Source organism: Panthera pardus, unplaced genomic scaffold (assembly GCF_024362965.1).
Source record: "Panthera pardus isolate Hobbes unplaced genomic scaffold, ASM2436296v1 HiC_scaffold_16, whole genome shotgun sequence".
Lineage (NCBI taxonomy): Eukaryota > Metazoa > Chordata > Mammalia > Carnivora > Felidae > Panthera > Panthera pardus.
Window position 1 is genome coordinate 89,963,499 of NW_026526721.1, and position 19,128 is coordinate 89,982,626.

The 19,128-nt window shown below is 33.3% G+C and overlaps 1 protein-coding gene across 6 annotated transcripts in view; it reads right to left on the reverse strand.

Moving 5' to 3' along the window:
* The window catches only part of NAALADL2 (N-acetylated alpha-linked acidic dipeptidase like 2), a 1,333,736-nt gene that overhangs the window by 166,165 nt on the left and 1,148,443 nt on the right, over positions 1 to 19,128 (reverse strand). The window lies entirely within an intron of this gene.

The window sequence follows — 19,128 nt, forward strand, 5'->3', positions numbered from 1 at the left end:
TGGAAGAGACTCCTCATTCAACCACGTTGGCATCCTGATCTTGGACTTCCTGCCTCCAGAACTGTGAAAAATAAGTTTCAGTTGCTTATCATGCCACTCAGTCTGTGATACTTTATTGAAGCCATCTGAAAGGGTTAAGACACTATCTAAAATAATGCTCTTGTAGTTATCAACCTTATTATTATCCCATGATATGATGCTATTTACTATATAAATATAGCTTTTACTTGAAAACCTGAAGTAACTAGGATTTGTCTAGAAAATAGAAGAGTAGGGGAAGGATATATGTATGTATGTAGACTATTGAATGATTGATAATCTTTCTGAAGGCTATCATGGAGAAGGAAGATTCAACCCAATCTAACCATCAATGACTACAAAAGGGTAACAAATTTAAACTGAATTATATTAGAACTTTTTCAAAAAGCTATTTATTAGAGCAATCCAACAGCAGAACAGACTACTTTGGGATATATCAATGATGGGAAAGTAAGTTAGGATGATGTAATTGATGGACTCTGAAGTCATGTAGATGACAACTAAAACCAACATACTAGCAATTCCCTATAATCAGGCATACTCTTCACCTCCTATTTTGAACAAGACTGTGATCAAAAAAAGTAATTTAGCTGTTTTCTCTAGTATATATCCACTTTTGGATAATAAAACCATGAATCAACCAAGCATCTTATGTATCTAGACAAACAACTTACTTATAAAAAAAATTGTTTTATATTCCTTTCCTCATTTTGCCCTACAATCTGAAACAAATTTGTCAGAAAGTGAACCCAGCCTCAATCAGTACTCCACTTTTGAAGACTTATCATAAAACCACACAACTCAATCTAAAATATCATAAATGTACTTCCCTAATCTCTCCATTTTGAGAGTCTACTAATAATCAGTGTTACAGGTTGAATAATTCATAAATTGAAGTTCTAAACTTCAGTATTTCAGAATCTGTTATTATTTGGAAATAGGTCATCACAGATGTAACCAGCTAATTTAGAATGAGGTCATACTGGAGTAGAATGGGTCCCTAATACAATATGACTAGTGTCCTTATAAAAAGAGAAAATTTGGAAATAGATGTGCGCACAGGGAGAAAACCATGTGAACAAGAAGACGGAGATTGGAGTGATGATTCTACAAGCCAAAGAACTCGAAAGACTTCCAGAAAACCACCAGAAGCTGAGCAAGAGGCTTGAGACAGATTTTTTTGTCACAGGCCTCAAAAGGAACCAACTCTGATACCACCTTGAATAATGTATACATACTCAATCTGTGGTGTTTGTTATGGCAGCTCTAGGAAACTAATACACTTAGTCAATATGCTATTCTTTCTTTTTTAAAATTTTTTTATGCTTTTATTTTATATTTGAGAGAGATAGAGGGAGAAAGAAAGTGAGCAGAGGAGGGGCAGAGAGACGGTGACCGAATCTGAAACAGGCTCCAAACTCTGAGCTGTCAGCACAGAGCCTGATGTGAGGCTTGAACTCACGAGCAGTGAGATCGTGACCTGAGCCGAAGTTGGACACTTTACCTACTGAGCTACCTAGGCACCCTAAGATGCTTTTCTTTCTCACTACAATAGGTCTAATAAACTTATTTTTTTGAAGCATTTTGGGCAGTCAACACAGATCTACATTAAAATTTTGGCTTTGCCACTTAATAATTATGTCATTTTAAGCATCTTAATCTCCAAAGCACTAGTTACCACATCTAAAAGACTTAAATAACATATACGTCACAGAGATGTGAACTGTCCAAAGTCTTCCACATAGGCGATATTATATTAGTGGCATTGATGATGAAGCTAATAGTAATAAATATAATGATACTGATAAGTGTGGTATGATGTGGTAATTACAGTAGGATGCTAAAGGACTAAAGGAAATCAAAAGAACCCTCTATAATCCCATGACAAACAGTACATAGTTTGCATTTGGATATGTTTATTTTTTTGAAGAGAGATATCTTTGAATTAACTTTATTAAAAGAATGACATGAATAATTTGTGTCATTCATTTTCATTTAATAATTTAAGCATGGAGTCCTTAAAAAGTTTGCTTCGTGAGAAGTTTTAAAAAAACTTGAAATAATTTTATCTTATTAGTTTACACAGCAAAACAAAGCTTCATAAATAGTGCAAAGGTAAAATATCAGCCAGCCTCAGACTGAATGATCCCATAGAAGAGAAAGAGGGAGTTATAATTAATTAGGTTTTTATTGAACTTTCAATTATTTAGTAGCAGTACATGTTAATTTAAATTATCCATATGAGTCTTATCCTCCAATGTAATCCCTTTTTCTCTTATTCCTTCACGTATCTTTTGCTATACCATTCTTTGTTTCTAGTGCCAAATTTAAGTATTTAATTTTTTTTTTTTTTACGTTTATTTATTTTTGAGACAGAGAGAGACAGAGCATGAACGGGGGAGGGGCAGAGAGAGAGGGAGACACAAAATCGGAAGCAGGCTCCAGGCTCTGAGCCATCAGCCCAGAGCCCAACGCGGGGCTTGAACTCATGGACTGCGAGATCTTTACCTGAGCTGAAGTGGGACGCTCAACTGACTGAGCCACCCAGGCGCCCCCCAAATTTAAGTATTTAAAAAAACATTCATGTGACCCTTCTATATGCCATTTACTCTACTAAATGAAGGACATGATCCTTAAATTTCATTAAGTTTAATCTAATGGGATTTGGACACATAATACATCAAATATCATTGTCTTTGAAAAGATTGAGATACTATTATTCTTTACATATATGTGTGTATATATACATATATACATAAATACATATATATAATTATATTTCTTATATAGGTATTTATATATATTTATATGAAAAGATTAAAAGAAGGATATATGCTTTATGAAGGTTTTCTACTACTATTACCTTAACTATGAGATTGCTGTTTAATAATGGCTCCCATTTGTAGATGAAGAGTGGGAAGTTAAGCACCATTAACTACTTAGAAAGCACTTTTGCTTAGAACAATTATTGATAGATTAAAATAAAGAAGTAAATCAAGATATGTGAAAAACTTAACACTGTATGTCCTCCACATGAAGATCATAATAAAAATATTACATAAGAAGGGATATTGAGATGAAAAGTCTATCTAGGATATGGTGTAAAATCCCATTGGTCTCCTCAGTACTAACTTACTTGTCCTTTCTGTAACATTTCACCATATTCAGGATACCTTCCTTCTTTCAACTCTTTTGTCTAAAGTCACTGATTTGACCCTGCTGGTTTTCCACTTGTATATTACTTTCTATGTGAACTGGATTTCCTTTTCCATTTTGAATGTTACTGTCATTTCTAAGTGGTCTCCTCTCAGTATTCTCTTTTCCACAGGCTCCCTAGTGGTTTTATCTACTTTTCTGGCTACAACTACCATCTTCAAAATGACAGTTTCCAAATCTTTATCTCTAGACTTGATTTTTTTTTTAGTTCATTAGTTTTGTTTCTTCATGAGCTCCTTTGGATATATCAACTTATGTTCCAAATCATGATCATGTATTTCACCAATTGTTGCCTTCATTCCTTACCTTGGATGATAGCATTGTATCTATATTTTGCCTATGCTTACATACATGTTTTGAAATTTTATGCCTTTGTGGCTCCAATGTCTCTCACCCTTTGTACCACATAACTGCATTAGCCAATTATCTTCTAATCCATGTATTTAGACAAGTTTTTACAAGTTTCTATCCATTGCTACAGTTTAGTTATTTATTACTTTTACCCAAACTATGGTCTCTACTGACTATAGACCAAAGTTCAAATTTTTTTTAATGTTTATTTTTGACAGGGAGAGAGTGACACAGCATGAGTGGGAGAGGGGCAGAGAGAGGGAGATGCAGAATTTGAAGCAGGTTCCAGGTTCTGAGCTGTCAGCACTGAGCCCATGAGGGGCTCGAACTCATGGACCAGGAGATCATGACCTGAGGCGAAGTTGGAGGTTTAACTGACTGAGCCACCCAGGCACCCCCAAAGCTTAAATTCATTAGAATGATATTTCACAAACAGGCCCTAGCCTATCATTTTTTTCTTTCACCTTTAAACAATTCTTTCTTTCCCATAAACTAATTTGCACCATTTCTGTATAGCTTCTGCTTATATCACAGAAGGCTATTCACCAAACTAAACCCACTCTTACTTTTACTATCTCTATTCCTATACTTAGACTATTTCTTCATCTGCTTGAAATGTTCTTCCTTCATCTGGTTACCAGGCTTCTTTCTGCAATTGTTTCCCTTGATCCTCACCAACCCATCAGAGTTCCTCGTTCCCTTGTCAGTGTTTCCATGTCATTTTATGTTACTTTTACTCATCATGTATTACATTGTGTTTTGTTATATTTCTGTTTTCCTTTACTATACTGTAAGCCTTTTAAGACATCGACTCCCTTTCTTATTAAAATAGTAAAAAAATGCTGGACCTTTTTGTTTAAGTCATTAATCTCTCCATCTTAGTAGCATCAATCCATAAGGTTGAAAAACGTAAACATGCTAGTCCTTCTCATCTCAGAGTTCACGTCAGAAGTAAGCAAAGAAATAAAGCATATAAATATGCTCAGGAAGGAGGAAAGGGCTACATTACAAGTGGGTTGTGCTTGCTTTTTATTACATTTATCAAGAATTGCTTTTTTATGTAATCAAAAGTTAGAGTTTTGAAATTTAAATCACTACAAGTAGGTGTTTGCATATTGAACTCAATGTGAAATTTCTCTTTTAAAATCTACAACTATTAAGGTTTGAAAGCCATTTCCATAAGTGACAGTAATTTCTTGGAGGGTTTTGGACAGATCAAGTGAAATTTTCAAGTGTGTGTTGAGGATGGCCCACATAGACACATATATGGGGGATACATTTTAAAAAGATATGATGGGAAACAGGGAGTTTACACAGAATGCTATTGTAGTACTACAGTGGGAAAATGTGAGAGACTAACCCAGGACAGTGGTAGTAAACACAGAGAGGAAGGGATGAGTTTGATAAATGTTTAAGATAAAGTGCTTGGTAATTAATTGCATGTAAAAATCTTAAAAAAGAATCAAGATTGCAAGTATTTCTAGATTTGATAAAATGAGTGGATACAAATTTCATTACTTTAGAAAATATAGAAACATATGAAACTCTAGGACAGAAAAATTAAATTTTAAACATTTGAAGTAAGGTATTTGTGAGATATTCATATTAAGTTATCCCAGAAGACGAGTGACTATATTATTCATGACCTGTTTGGTTCAAGACCAAATTCTAAACTCAAATAAAATTAATTTAAGCATGCACATAGTAATCAAAATGTAAAGAGGACCATATGTAGTTTTTGAAGTATATTGAATGTAATACAGATCTTTGAGTGATAGTGAGATCTCTGAATGGCACTGATATTTAAGAAAAAGTAAAAACAAAACCCATGAAAATATTATCGATAGAATAATCAGAGAAAGTAAACAGCAGCATATGAGTTTGATTTTATGGAAGTCAAAAAGGTAGAGGATGTCTGGAATGAATAATCAGTGCTTCAAAGGAAGTAAAGAAATATAGTAAGATGAAAAGTATCCATTAAAAGTAGATTTCATTAAAAGTAGATTTCAAAGATTCCTGGTGTCTTTTGTCAGAGGGGTTTCTGTGGATTAGTGAGCACAGGAGACAACACAATCAGTTGAGGAATAAATGTGAGAAGTGAAACACTAACTATGAAATTCTATTTCATATAGAATAACTATTATTCTCTCCAGAAATTCAGGTTAGGTTGAAAAGTTAAAAAAATATTATCATTACGTAAAGAGAGTGAAAGAATCAAGGAAAAGTTTTATTTGTTGTGTTTTAGACAGGATTGATGTGGACATATTTTGTGGACATATTGTGAGAGAAAGCATCCAGAAGATAAGAAGAGATTTTAAAAGACAGGAAAATTTTAGGGAAATAAATAGATCATAGTCTGGAATGGAAGGAATTAAACGCTCAGTAAAATTACCCAGAAAACAGAATAGAGGAGCCATTGGAGAGAAAGGTGTTGAAATGAGGGTAGGATATAAATATGATAGAAGACAGTGTTAGTACATATACAGAGGTAAAGAAAACACTCAAAGTCATATTTAATTCATTTCTGGACTAGACTGAGTTGACTAAACTTTAACATACTACCATACCAAATACACCCTTTGCATGTTTCTTTTTAGAAATAATCATTTAAGGAGCACCTTGGTGGCTCAGTTAAGCAACTATTCAATTTCAGCTCAGGTCATGATCTCAGGGTTGTGAGATCGAGCGCCATGTCATCAGGCTCCGCGGCCTGCTTGGGATTCTCCCTCTCTCTCTGCCTCTCCCCTGCTCTCTCAAATTAATAAGTAAACAAACAAACAAACAAACAAACAAACTTAAAAAAAGAAATAATCATTTAAAATATTTAATTCATGTAGGTTTAATGGGTGTTGATCTAAACAAAAACATTCTGCACATGCATTTTCTATGTAGTTGGCACTTAATGAACATGACCTGGATGAATAGAATAATATTAAACACACATACATATCTTTAAGGTGGGAATTATTATGATCCTCTCTTTACAAATGGGGATTTGAGAACCAATGAGTTCCCCACATTAGTCCAAGGTGATACCATAAGTAAGCGGTACAGCCTGGATTCAGGCCCAGGTTTTTCTGACTCCATAGCCCACACTTTCATTCCTATGCCATGCCTACTCTTTACTGCCAAAATTCTCCTTAGCCAAAGATTTTAGTTGTTTGAATTTAAGAGAAAAAGGACGACTTCTACCACCTCTTGTTACAATTTCCTCTAAGACTTAATCTATTCGACATAAGCAGCATAAACACTATGTACCATTAAAGGGTATAATCAAAGACTCCCTGCTTAGACTAAATAAAGTTGAACCTAAGAAGTCTCATGTGCACTTCCCTCATTGCAATATTCTCCTTTCTGCAATAAGAGAATATACACATCAATACTTAAATTTAATATGTGAAATTAAAACACTTGCAGTCTTTGAATGGCACTGACATTCATAATGTGCTGGGCTGAGAAAAAAGGTAATTACAGTCATAATTTTGAAACATAACATTCTCATTACTATTCAAAGTAAAACAGACCTCAGATAATGTGGAGTTTAAACGGAAGTGTAACAATCCAAGGGTCAAATGTGGAACAATATTAGGATATTACTTTCTGAATTCATTCATGTTTTTTCAATTCAATTATTTTTTCAAGTTCTAGGAAATTCCATAGCATTGGCTTTATTGAAAATATTGAAAATATTCAAGGTGCCTTTATAGTTCTATTAATATTGATACAGCATCCTAATTTTAGACTTAAATGAGACATTAGAAATCTTAATTTAACCCAGATACATGAGTAAAACATGTAAAATTCAAATGGTTAAATAATTTTCCAAAAATTGCAAAACAGTTTTTGTAAAGTCAATACTAAAAGTTGCCGCTGTGTGTGTGTGTATGTGTCTGTGTGTGTGCACATTCTTTAAACATTTTGCATTTTCCTCTAAAGTACTTTTAAGAAGGGGATAATAATTGTAATAGGTCTTATACATGCATATCATTTAAATGAATTCATGAGGAATTTTTGGTCTTAAAGTTCTTACATGCCAACAAGATACTTTTATAGGATCCAATCTTCATATTTTAGACTTTCATTCAGCTAATTTCCTTTATATATCTTTCCCTCTTTCACCTCTTAATCATCGAATGTGTGCCTGTCTTATATACACCATGAATCATTAAATAGTCTGTGGTCATGCTTTGTTTTGTTTTATATCACACTTTCTAGACAGATCAGAAAGCAGGGAAAGCTAAGTTATAGCAACAACAACAACAACAAAAACAATAAAAATATGTTCTTAGCACAACATTTTACAAATTAAGGCATTTCCTAATAAATTCCTTTAGCTAATAAATTGATGGTAAATAATTAAGATTAGGCAAAAAGATGTCACCAAACTATTAAACTTTCTTAATAAACATTAATTCTTCTATATAGTAAAATAAATGAGTAGTGCTTATTAACACTTCCATAACTGTGCTGCTGTTATAAATAAAAGAATAACATCTGACAAAATACATGCTTTTATGACAAGAGGAGCAGTACTAACAATACTCTTATTAACATAAATATAGTAAATGTATATGCATTAAAGAAATACACTAATCAATTTTAAAATACCCGTATTTATGTGTTTTACATATTTTGAATAAAATATATGAATGTATTTATATTATATAGAAATATGTGCTGTTTATATAAAAATATATAATATTTAATATTTGTTTATGGTAAATAAATGATAAAGAATTCTTATATAGTATAATAAACATATAATAAATACATAAAACTAATAAATAGTATTGAATGCTCAACAGTATTTATTGAATACTTGATATACGGCAAGTTACCTAAATTCTCTGTGCCTCAGCTTTCTCATCTGCAAAATTAATTGTAACAAAATCTACTCGTAAAAGCATAAGGATTAAATGAATTAATATACATACAACATTTAGAATAATGCCTAGAACTGTTTATCTAAGTAGCAACTCTGTTAGAAAGGTATTATTGTCCCCAGTTTGCTGAGGAAGGAAATTGAGGTTTAAGATGAAGGATGAAGAAATTTGCTAAGGAAATACATTTACTCATCGGCAGGATTTTAACCTAAACATAGGACTCATTCACTCTCATTAATGCAGTGGCCATTAAATACCAGTTCATACAGTAGTGTTGTAGTCCAGTCTATACAAAATTAGACAGATAATAATGTTGCAGAGTTCTTTTTTTCATAAAAGTAACTATATGCTAATTAAAGACCTACGTTAATTTTTTTTCTAAAATTTTGTTCTTTCAACTATCATCTGATATTAAAACATTTTTCCTTTTAGGAAATAAATTGAAAGTAGATGACAGTTGTTTTTTATTTGTTTTATCTTAATGTACTCAACTGGTAAATTTAAAGTATGTCAGTCTCAGTATTTTTATTTTATGATTCATTTCATGTATCATCAAAAAAAAGGTAAAATCTAAGAAGTATTGATTAAATCCTTTAGGTTTTTTTCATCATATCAGATTTAGAGATAGAAGTATCTTCAATGAATTTATTCAAAATTTTCATGGTTGCGTACCTTGTGTGAGAACTGAAAATCAGCTTCTGTCAGTTGGGCCTTATACATGCATTTACACCTACATCACTCTATCAAACTGTACAATTCCACTACTTCAATAATATACAGCCTAAGAAGGTTAGTAGGCATCTTCATGAATGTAAAACAATAAAAATAAACTACTTACCTGAAATACGTCTTATAATTTAAGCCAGAGTTCCTAAATATTTTTAAGCCAAGTACCACTTTTAAATAAACATTAAATATCTTGACTATTTCAGAGATTCTGGCATGGACACTCTATGTGAGTAAAGTATTAGAGAGGAATGTCGGGATCTTATACTCTCCTTTAGAACCACTTGCAAGAAAAAGATTTGTATTTATATGCAGATTTTCCCCAAGGTAAAGAAAATGTCTACAGATAGTTATACCCTAAATTAGAGATCATGTCAATCCTTATGTTCTATAATATGCACTAAAAATATTTTATGTATAATGAATAATAGATAAATATATAATACTAATAAGGCATACTGCAAAAAAACCCTCAATTAATTCTCATAAAATAGCACATACTAGTTTATGATTACTCCACTTTGTAGATGAAGAAACTGAGGCACAGTGAGTTTAAATGTCTTGCTCAAGCAGTAAAACTGGGAAGTGAACCCAGGCAGTACCTGTGTTCTTAACCATTCATTATAAAATATACTGTCTATGTAATTACTCTGGGGCGCATGGGTGGCTCAGTCGTTTAAGCATCGGACTTCCGCTCAGGTCATGATCCCATGGTTCGTGGGTTTGAGCCCCGCGTCCGGCTCTGTGCTGACAGCTCAGAGCCTGGAGCCTGCTTCAGATTCTGTGACTCCCTCTCTCTACTCCTCCCCCCGTCGTGCTCTGTCTCTTTCTGTCTCTCACAAATAAATAAATGTTAAAATATACTGTCTATGTTTATAATACGGTATAGTATTAACAAACATTCCTTAGAGTCTTTACAGGTGAGAAAAAATGAAATCCCTGTTCACTTCATATACATTTCATATATGAATAAAATACACAACTGTGCATAATGTGGTGATTTAAAATCTTTGCTGGCCCAGAACCTCTATTTGCCTGGGGAGTTCATCTCTTCTTCAGTAATTTTAGATCCACACACTCTTCTATTGTATTTCAGTTTTTAAAACAGACTATATGAAACTAAAACTCCCCCAGATATTTTGGATCCTTATACTGACTGAATTAGGCAATAGAGATGTTATCTCCATTTTCATATGAAGTTTAAATAACTGTGAAGTTAAGGAGGCAATACCATAAACTCAAGTCATTGCATGTTTAGCTGAATGTTTTTTTTCTTTAACTACCTTTCTTTTGGGAGATAGATGTTCTCTTAAATATCAGATGCACTAATAGGTGATTATAAATTATTTCACATCACCTGGAGTTCTGGGAAAGGTTCCAGGAGGAGTCCCTACGGAGAAGGGAAAGGCACACATGGACCCCCAGGGCAGCAGCTACTTACAAACGCTTCTAACACATTTCAGTTAGGGCTGGTTCAGCTCCAGCAGTGCATCCTGGCTACACAGGAGGGTAGGGTACCCCACCCAGTGGCATTGTAACAAGATTAATATTCTATGTCTCATTGAGAATGCAGCAGGACTTACACAAATAATTTGTTGGAGGTAGAAAAAAGGAAAAAAAAACCTTATTCTCAGATCTTGGAGGGAAAGAAGTTTTCTCAATAATGAGAAATCCAAACTTTAATATGGTCTTTAGTAAGACCTGGTCTCTCTGGAAAGGTCTCAAGTCAATTTAACAACAGCATTTCTTTGAGGTCAGAGCCTGTTAGCCTTCTGAAAAGCTTTCTGTTGAACAGTCAGTCAGTGCTTTTCTCAGGGCTGTATTTAATCAACTGTGAAAGAAATGAGGGATTTAAAGGTCTTAAAGTTAAGGGCAAAAGAATCTAAACATCAGGTTAAGAAGAAACAAATACATTATTCAAATCCTGGGAGAGATGTTCCAGTCCTTCAAAGTCCTTTTGCTAGAAATAGGAAGAGATTACCTATACAGTCATGATCTCATGTTCCATAATCTGAGTGAAAACACCCAGGGAAATTAAAACTGGAATATTAGCCTATCTGAAATTTTTATTCATTATATTCATTATATTACATTCATTATATTACTCTTACTATTTTAAAATCTTTTCTTTCTTTCTTTCTTTCTTTCTTTCTTTCTTTCTTTCTTTCTTTCTCAAATACTAAGCCCAATGTAGGTAAACTTGGAGAGAAGTCAGAGGAGCATAATTCTCTGAAGAGAAATGATTAGTTGTTTAAATCCATCCCAACCTTCCCCCATTTCCCTTCTTCTATCCCATCCCATTGGCATTTCATTTAACAACATATGAATGACTTCACATTAATACAGTCAGATATCCCTGGAAAAATTACATATTTCTACTTCTGTTACTACTTACTAAAGGCTAAATGAAAGTCCTTATTTCCCTATGTGTCCCAGAGAGTATAGGTAGATTTAATTTCAGGACTGAGAATTAGTTCTGGAATATCTTTAGTTTGGTGCAATGTTTTCCTTTAGCTAAATGCATTCATTTTAATCATTCATTCCATTTATTCATTTTGAAATCAATAAAAACACAGAATTAATTCTGCAATTCACTAAAGCAAAAAAATCCCATTTATTTGAATAAATAGGCCTGAAAGAAAAGAGCTATTGTAGCCCTTAATGGATAAAACATGTATACTACATTTGTCTCTTGGTAAAAGTCTCTAAAGACCACAAAGTTTGGAGTTTGACTTCAAAAAATTATCCAACCCCCAACACAGAACAGACTATTTCGTTTATGAGTTAAAATATAAAGAAAGAAAATATGCTTTTGATTTCTGATAGCATCTTTCTTTAATTTTCATTTGAGAATAATCAGTTACCTCTATTTTATCCAGCCCTCCTTTAAAGATAGTGAAATTAAAAAGACATTGATGTTCTATTTTTCAAACAATGGGTCACTTCTGATTAAACTTTGATTGAACATTAGACTTCCAGACTTAAAACAAATTGCCTCCTTTTGCTTTTCAATTTGGACCCAATTTCCTGCTGCCCTCAGGTCACTTGATGGTAATTAATTGATTATGAATCAACTGAAAGGAGATTCAAATTGGAAAAAAAAGAGAGAAAGAAAGAAAACCTATTTTTTTCTTTTAATTTACGACCAACATTTTATAAATGACTCCATTCTCTCTCAAGTTATAGACATATATATTCATCATTTAACAAATTTTACGTTTATAAAGTATTTTTAGGAAATGTTCAAATTTTCAAATGTTCAAATTTTACTTCACTTTAGATTATTATTTGTCTTTGGGAAAAGTTTTAATCAAAGAACCATACCATACTCTACAATTATTAAGTTATTTCATTGTGATTTGATAGAGTAACCAAATCTGAAGGTAGCACTAATTCTCACCAATCTTTTAATACAGGCAGTATGGTACACTATCTTAAGTAGGAATTTTGGAACTGGGTTTGAATTCTGTCTCTGCTGCTTAATATTATAACTTCAAACAGGCATTTTAGCTCTCACTGTTTCTTATGTATATTATTGGAATCTTGACATAATGTACACAGAGTGTTGTGTATTGTTACTATTATATTCTTATAAATAACATATATTTTTAAAATACCTATATTAAGAATAATTATATGTTTTTAGTCAGTATTACTAAATGAAATAATGCAATAAACAAAACCCTTAAAATGGTAGCTTGCACATAGCTGCTCCAAAAATGCTAACATTATTATTATTATTATTGTTGTTGGGGCACCGGGGTGGCTCAGTCAGTTAAGTGTCCAACTTCAGCTCAGGTCATGATCTCACAGTTCCTGGGTTTGACCCCAGCGTTGGGCTCTGTACTGACAGCTCAGTGCCTGGAGCCTGCTTCAGATTCTGTGTCTCCCTCTCTCTCTGTCCCTCCCCTGCTTGTGCTCTGTCTCTCTCTGTCTCTCAAAAATGAAAATGTAAAAAAAAAAAATTATTATTTTATTATTATTTATTATATTAGTGTGTTATTAAATAATGTATCCAGGGCTTAATATGACTTTAGATACTTAATACATGTTGTTTTGATATTACAATCTTTGAATATTTATCAGAATCATGCATGATCAAAAATTCCACTCAAAAAAGTAAAATGTGTACTTTTTATTACTCAAAAATGTCCAGAATATTTTAGAGAATTTTTATAAGATACTTTGGAGATTAAGTATTCAACATAACTACTACTACTAACTGATTGTAAGATCAGTAATCAAGAAGGCAAGGGCTTAAGATGTTCTGACTAAATTATTATGGCCAACTACGTGGCCAGGGGAAAATGACTTAAATATTATCATCCTTTCTTTCCTCGTCTATAACAGAATAACCCATAAGTCAATGAACATTTGTTTAACTAACAAATGTTCATTGACTTATGGGTTATTACTTATACATGTACAAAGAAGAATAAAATGCAGTCATTGGCATTGAGAAACAAACATACAAGAGAAGACACACAAACGTATAAATATACATGTATAAATACGTGTGTGTGCATGTTTGTGTTTGGAGAGACAAAGAGGAGAAATAAAATTTACGTAAGCACACAATTTAGAGAGAACTATATGCACACATATATGTGCATATAAGTAACATTAGATTTACATGTATATGTATATATGCTATATAAATATGTGCATGCTTGCTTATGCATTTATGAAGAAATAAACTTCATTTAAAATGATGAAAATGATAAAATGGAGCCATGCACAAGATGCTAATCCCAAATAGTGGACTGAAGGTTTAAGGAGAGCATCCTGGGAGAAGTACTTTCTAAGTTTAATCTTGAAGATAAAAATATAGTCAGGAAGAAAGCGGGAAGCATATTTCAAACAAAGTGAAAAACATGCTCAAATGCAGACAGATGAAGAATTCCTTGCTTCTTAACTGGATACTCTTCAGAGTTTGGTGTGAATTAGCTAAAATATTTGAGTTGTGCAGTGTGGCTAGGATGTGAGGCTATGGAAGGTCATTGGGTATCTTTACGTAATGCCAAAGAATTTGGACTTTATTTTAAAGATAATCAAGAAACATCTTCAAGGTTTTAAACATGGAGCAAGGCAGCTCGATCAGATTATTTCAGTGGCATCTCAGTTCTAGTATTCTGTGATTTATCACAGGTATCACAGATCTTTTTCAAAACAGTTTGTGTTTATAAACTCACTTTAGAAAATGTAACAGCAACTCATAACCATATATATTTACCACTTTTATGAATTATGTCTTAGTCACAGTGTAGTTATAAAATGAAAAATAAGTATTATTTTTTACACTTTTTATGAGTGTATGCTGGAAAAGATACTTATTAAACAAATCCATTACAACCATAAAAGAAGCCATATTTGCTTTAAAATTTTTCAAAGTGTTCTTATGATTACAATTCAATAATGCAAACTATGACCAACAGAACGTGAAGTTAAAATCCATTTACAGCAAAGTCATCATAGATCACTTTCTACATAACAAAACTCTTTTCCTATGTTAGCCTGACTGCAGTAACAGAATTTTGTTGTATAGTTACATTCAGTAGTGATCAAAACATGGAATCCAGTTCAACAATGATTATTTCAGTCTTTATCCATATAATTTTACAACATGCCAGAGGACTGTGTACTGTTTGTGGGATAGCTCTCACTTTCCAATTTACTAAGAAAGTTGAAAAAAATATATTCTTTCAACGGATGACCTTCTATGCTGTTCTGATTTTAAATTAAATGTGATATTTGATGTATATTTAAGTCACTGACATGGTGAAATGAATAATAGTAAAATCTCAACAAATACACATTTATTAACAACTTTTAGAAATTATTTTTCAGCTCCCTATCTTAAATTTAGAATTGGTACTTCAGGACTGGAAAAGGTATTAGAAATTAGGTGAACCCTTCTTTCTATATCTGAAGAAATTGGCATAAAGAAGAGAGCTGATTACAGTCGGTTCTTGTTCCAGTCACCATGCTGTCATTTCATATCGTCAGGTGACTTTCCTAAAATGCCCATCAAAACTGCCGTTATTCATAACACAATGATGGCTAGTGCTTTGCAATAGAAAGAGCAAAGGGGGAATGAGGAACATGTAAGTGAATTTTCTCTCAGCTATGCTGTACAGCATCTAGATTTCTGTTCATTGTTAAGTTCACACATTTTAAAGATATTTTTTAAAAGGCTGACATAGAAACGTGAACTCTAGTAATGTATTTATAGTAACAGTATTCCTTCACATGCAGTAACAAATACTCATATACCTATGTGATTAAAATACATAGATAAAAAAGAAAAGCATATGAATGCACTCCATTTCTTTAATAAAATTAATGTCATATCTACATACCTGAAAATTCTTCACTGAGAATCTTTCCCATGCCCCCCTTACTGGAATTATTCTAACTTTTAAATAGAGGTCTTTAAATATATGAAAATCCTTGAAATCTCCCCCCTCCACTTTTTTTTTACACATTTCACTGCTCGCAATGTTCCAAACTACATATGACTTATTATTTTTTTTTCCTATTAGCTACCTCTGAGAGATTCCAACAATGAGGCCAAAGTCCAGGTTCAATGCCCATGTGGGCTAATAGGCTTATTATTGGAAATATTTCCTTTCTGAATTTCCATTTTCATCCTAGTTAGTAAACTTGAAAATATGTACTGTTGACCAAAAGGGAAACCAAAAACTCAATCATCACTACTAAAAACACTAAGCCACACTGGGCCTTGGGTCAAAAGTATTATCTTTTTGTGTGTATATATTATGGTGATGTCAAAGGATAGTGATGCATATCAGCATTTAATTTGCTTTGTTACTATTTCAGAAATAATAAAAATAAATGATATCAACAAAGTCTAAGTTAAGCATCATGGCAGATTGATAGTATCTGGAAGTAATTTATAGTCTACATAGAACAGACATTCAGTAAACTTGAGATAGAAAAATAAAGATTATTAGATTATTATTTCCATAAGTTCAATACATTATAAAACCTATAATATTATTAAAGCAACTTATGTTTAAGAGACTTATCTAAAAGACAAATTCACACACCTCCACAAGTGCTATAGAAATGTTTAAAGGATTGTCTCATTTTGCATTCAAGGGGTATGCCAAAATCTGTGGAAGCATGAAGGAGAAAGAAACACTGGGGAAGAAAAAGAAAAGCAGAACAAAAATACTTCTTGCGTCTGCACTGCGGGCTTTTTGTCTCGTTGTAAAATGTATTTCCCTTTCAGTAAATAAAGCATTGGGCAAGGGACCCATTGGCAGATGAACTCCTTGTAATAAATTACATATTCTGGAATTTGAAAACGTAAGTATAGAAATTGTGGGTTGAGGGAGAAAATGGTACTAATATACCTTATTTAAAAGATTAAGAAGGAAAAAGATTTTAATAAAAAAATAATAAACTAGCCATAGCCCACAATTTGAAGTTGCAAGGCATTACCTTCCATCAAATGAAAAATAAAACCAACAACAACAACAAAACCTAGTATCTATTGGGTATGACATGCAAGAACAAGGCTGCACATTCTTGTAGAAATGGGAAGTAAAAGATAGGATTCTCATCTAGGCTTTGCCATAACGTGGCAAACCTTTAGGCAAAATCTTTAACATTACTGCACCTCAGTTTCCTATTAACGTAGGACATCTAGCTTCCTTTACATTCTAAATGTCTCTCAGATTTTAGATTCTGTACATTTCCCTCTTACATAAAACCTGCTCTTCAGACTCTAACTATTGTTTCTCAATCCTGACTGCACATTATTATTACCCAGAGAACTATTTAAACTCACTGATGCCTGAGCCCCACCCAGAACAATTAAATTCAAATCACAGCATTGACCTTAAAAGATAACTTTTAACAAAATTCTTTTTATTGGGAATCAACATGTTCTCTCTTTCAGAGGTATGATTGCAATGAAAGGCATAGTCACAGGTTTTTAATAGATGCTAGTTTAGGTGCGCCTGGGTGGCTTAGTTGGTTAAGCATCCGACTCTATCTGCACTGACAGTGCATAGCCTGCTTGGGATTGTCTCTCTCCCTCTCTGCTCTCCCATTCACACTATCTCTCTCAAAAATAAATAGACGGGAGCCTGGGTGGCTCAGTCGGTTAAGTGGCAACTTCCGCTCAGGTCATGATCTTACGGTTTGTGAGTTTGAGCTCCGCGTCTTGGGCTCTGTGCTGACAGCTCAGAACCTGGAGCCTGCTTTGGATTCCGTGTGTGTGTGTGTGTGTATGTGTCTCTGTCTCTCTCTCTCTGCCTCTCCCCTACTCGTGCTCTGTCTCTCTCTCTGTCTCTCTCTCAAATATAAATAAAATTTTAAAAAATTTAAATGAAAAAATTAATAGACAAATATTAAAAAGATAGATGCTAGTTTATGACAAATTTGAACTACATGGTAATTGCTACCTGACTTTATAACATTTTAGACAACTTTTTCTTAGGCTTTGAAGTAATAGATAATAAAAACTAGTAGATGATATGTTGAACCCCTATCCTTCCTTTATTTCTATAGGTTCCATTGTCTTTGAGAGCAAAATAAAGATGAAGTTTTATTTGGTATGTATATGTGAATCTATCAAGGAGCACACAAATGTGATTCTATCTCAAATTATGAGTGGAAAAAATTTCAACAGCAACACTTTAATTTAATAGAGTGGAGGACAAAAGTATAATTATAAATTAAATACTTACTACTATCATCCATGGAAAATATCAAGAAAACACCTGAGAAAAACATAAAATTTAATGATGGATTTGGGATAACTGATGACTTTTCCCCTTTGTACTCTTATTTGCTTTCCATTTTTCTCCAACAGTGTGCATGCATTATTTTTTAAAATAAAAACACTTGAATTGAAAACACACACACACACACACACACACACACACACACACACAGCTTAAGTTTCTGTGGAACTCTCATCTGAAAAACATCTGGCTTAAAGCCAGAATTTTCCTCCTGCTCATGAAAAAAAGTCCAACTTCACAATACACCTGCTTCCTCTCCTCCCTGCAATTTCTTTTTATATTCGTTGAGTGAGCTGCAATTCAATAGCTTTTGTGATCTTCTTCTCTTTTCTCTCCATTTGGTGTGGCATGAAAGACATTTCAAAAAAAAGAAAAAAAACAACATAAACAACTCAATTGCTTGTTAAATTTTATGTTAAGGATATGCACTGACCCGGCAAAATCACCATAGACAACCAGACATGCTGCTGAAATTTAAGCATCCCTGACCACCCACTTGTTTACAGAGAAAGCGAGTAGTGACCTGAAAATGCTTTGCTCTTTTCTGACACTTCAGCTACAGAAACCAAACGAGGAGAAAGGAACAGAAGTATGTGAGGTTTCCCCTATGCTATTCTATTTGTCTCAAGGAGAGCCAAATTGTAATAAGGATGAAGAACAAATTCAACGTAGCCCATTCATGTATGCAAATGCAGACCTGGGATTCAAAAACAATAGAGGCCAGCCCTGTGGTGATGCTATGTCTTGCTTTACCAGGATGAACCTGTAGTGAACATCCAGTGGTTTCAGGGGTAAGGTGTTCTGAAATGTCATTCCTCAAATATTCTGAATATTTTAGCTGAATTTGCACTGAAATGAAATATCTTTGTCATGAATGTGACAAAAAAAGGTCTCCCCCTTTTGTCATTCCCTTTCTCTCTCAGTCCTTTTCTTACATCCTCAGCAGCAAAGTTGTTCTCATGTAAGCAAAAAGACATTTTCCAGTGACTGACCTTGTTTGGCCATCAGAAAAGGCCAACACTCCCTTGTTCTCCAAACATTAGGAGTTCTCTTTACAGTGGCTTTGCTTTTCTAGCAAGCAAACCTCACCCAATTCTGTTATAGTACCTGTTTCTAACCAAGGTGCTGGGGCATGA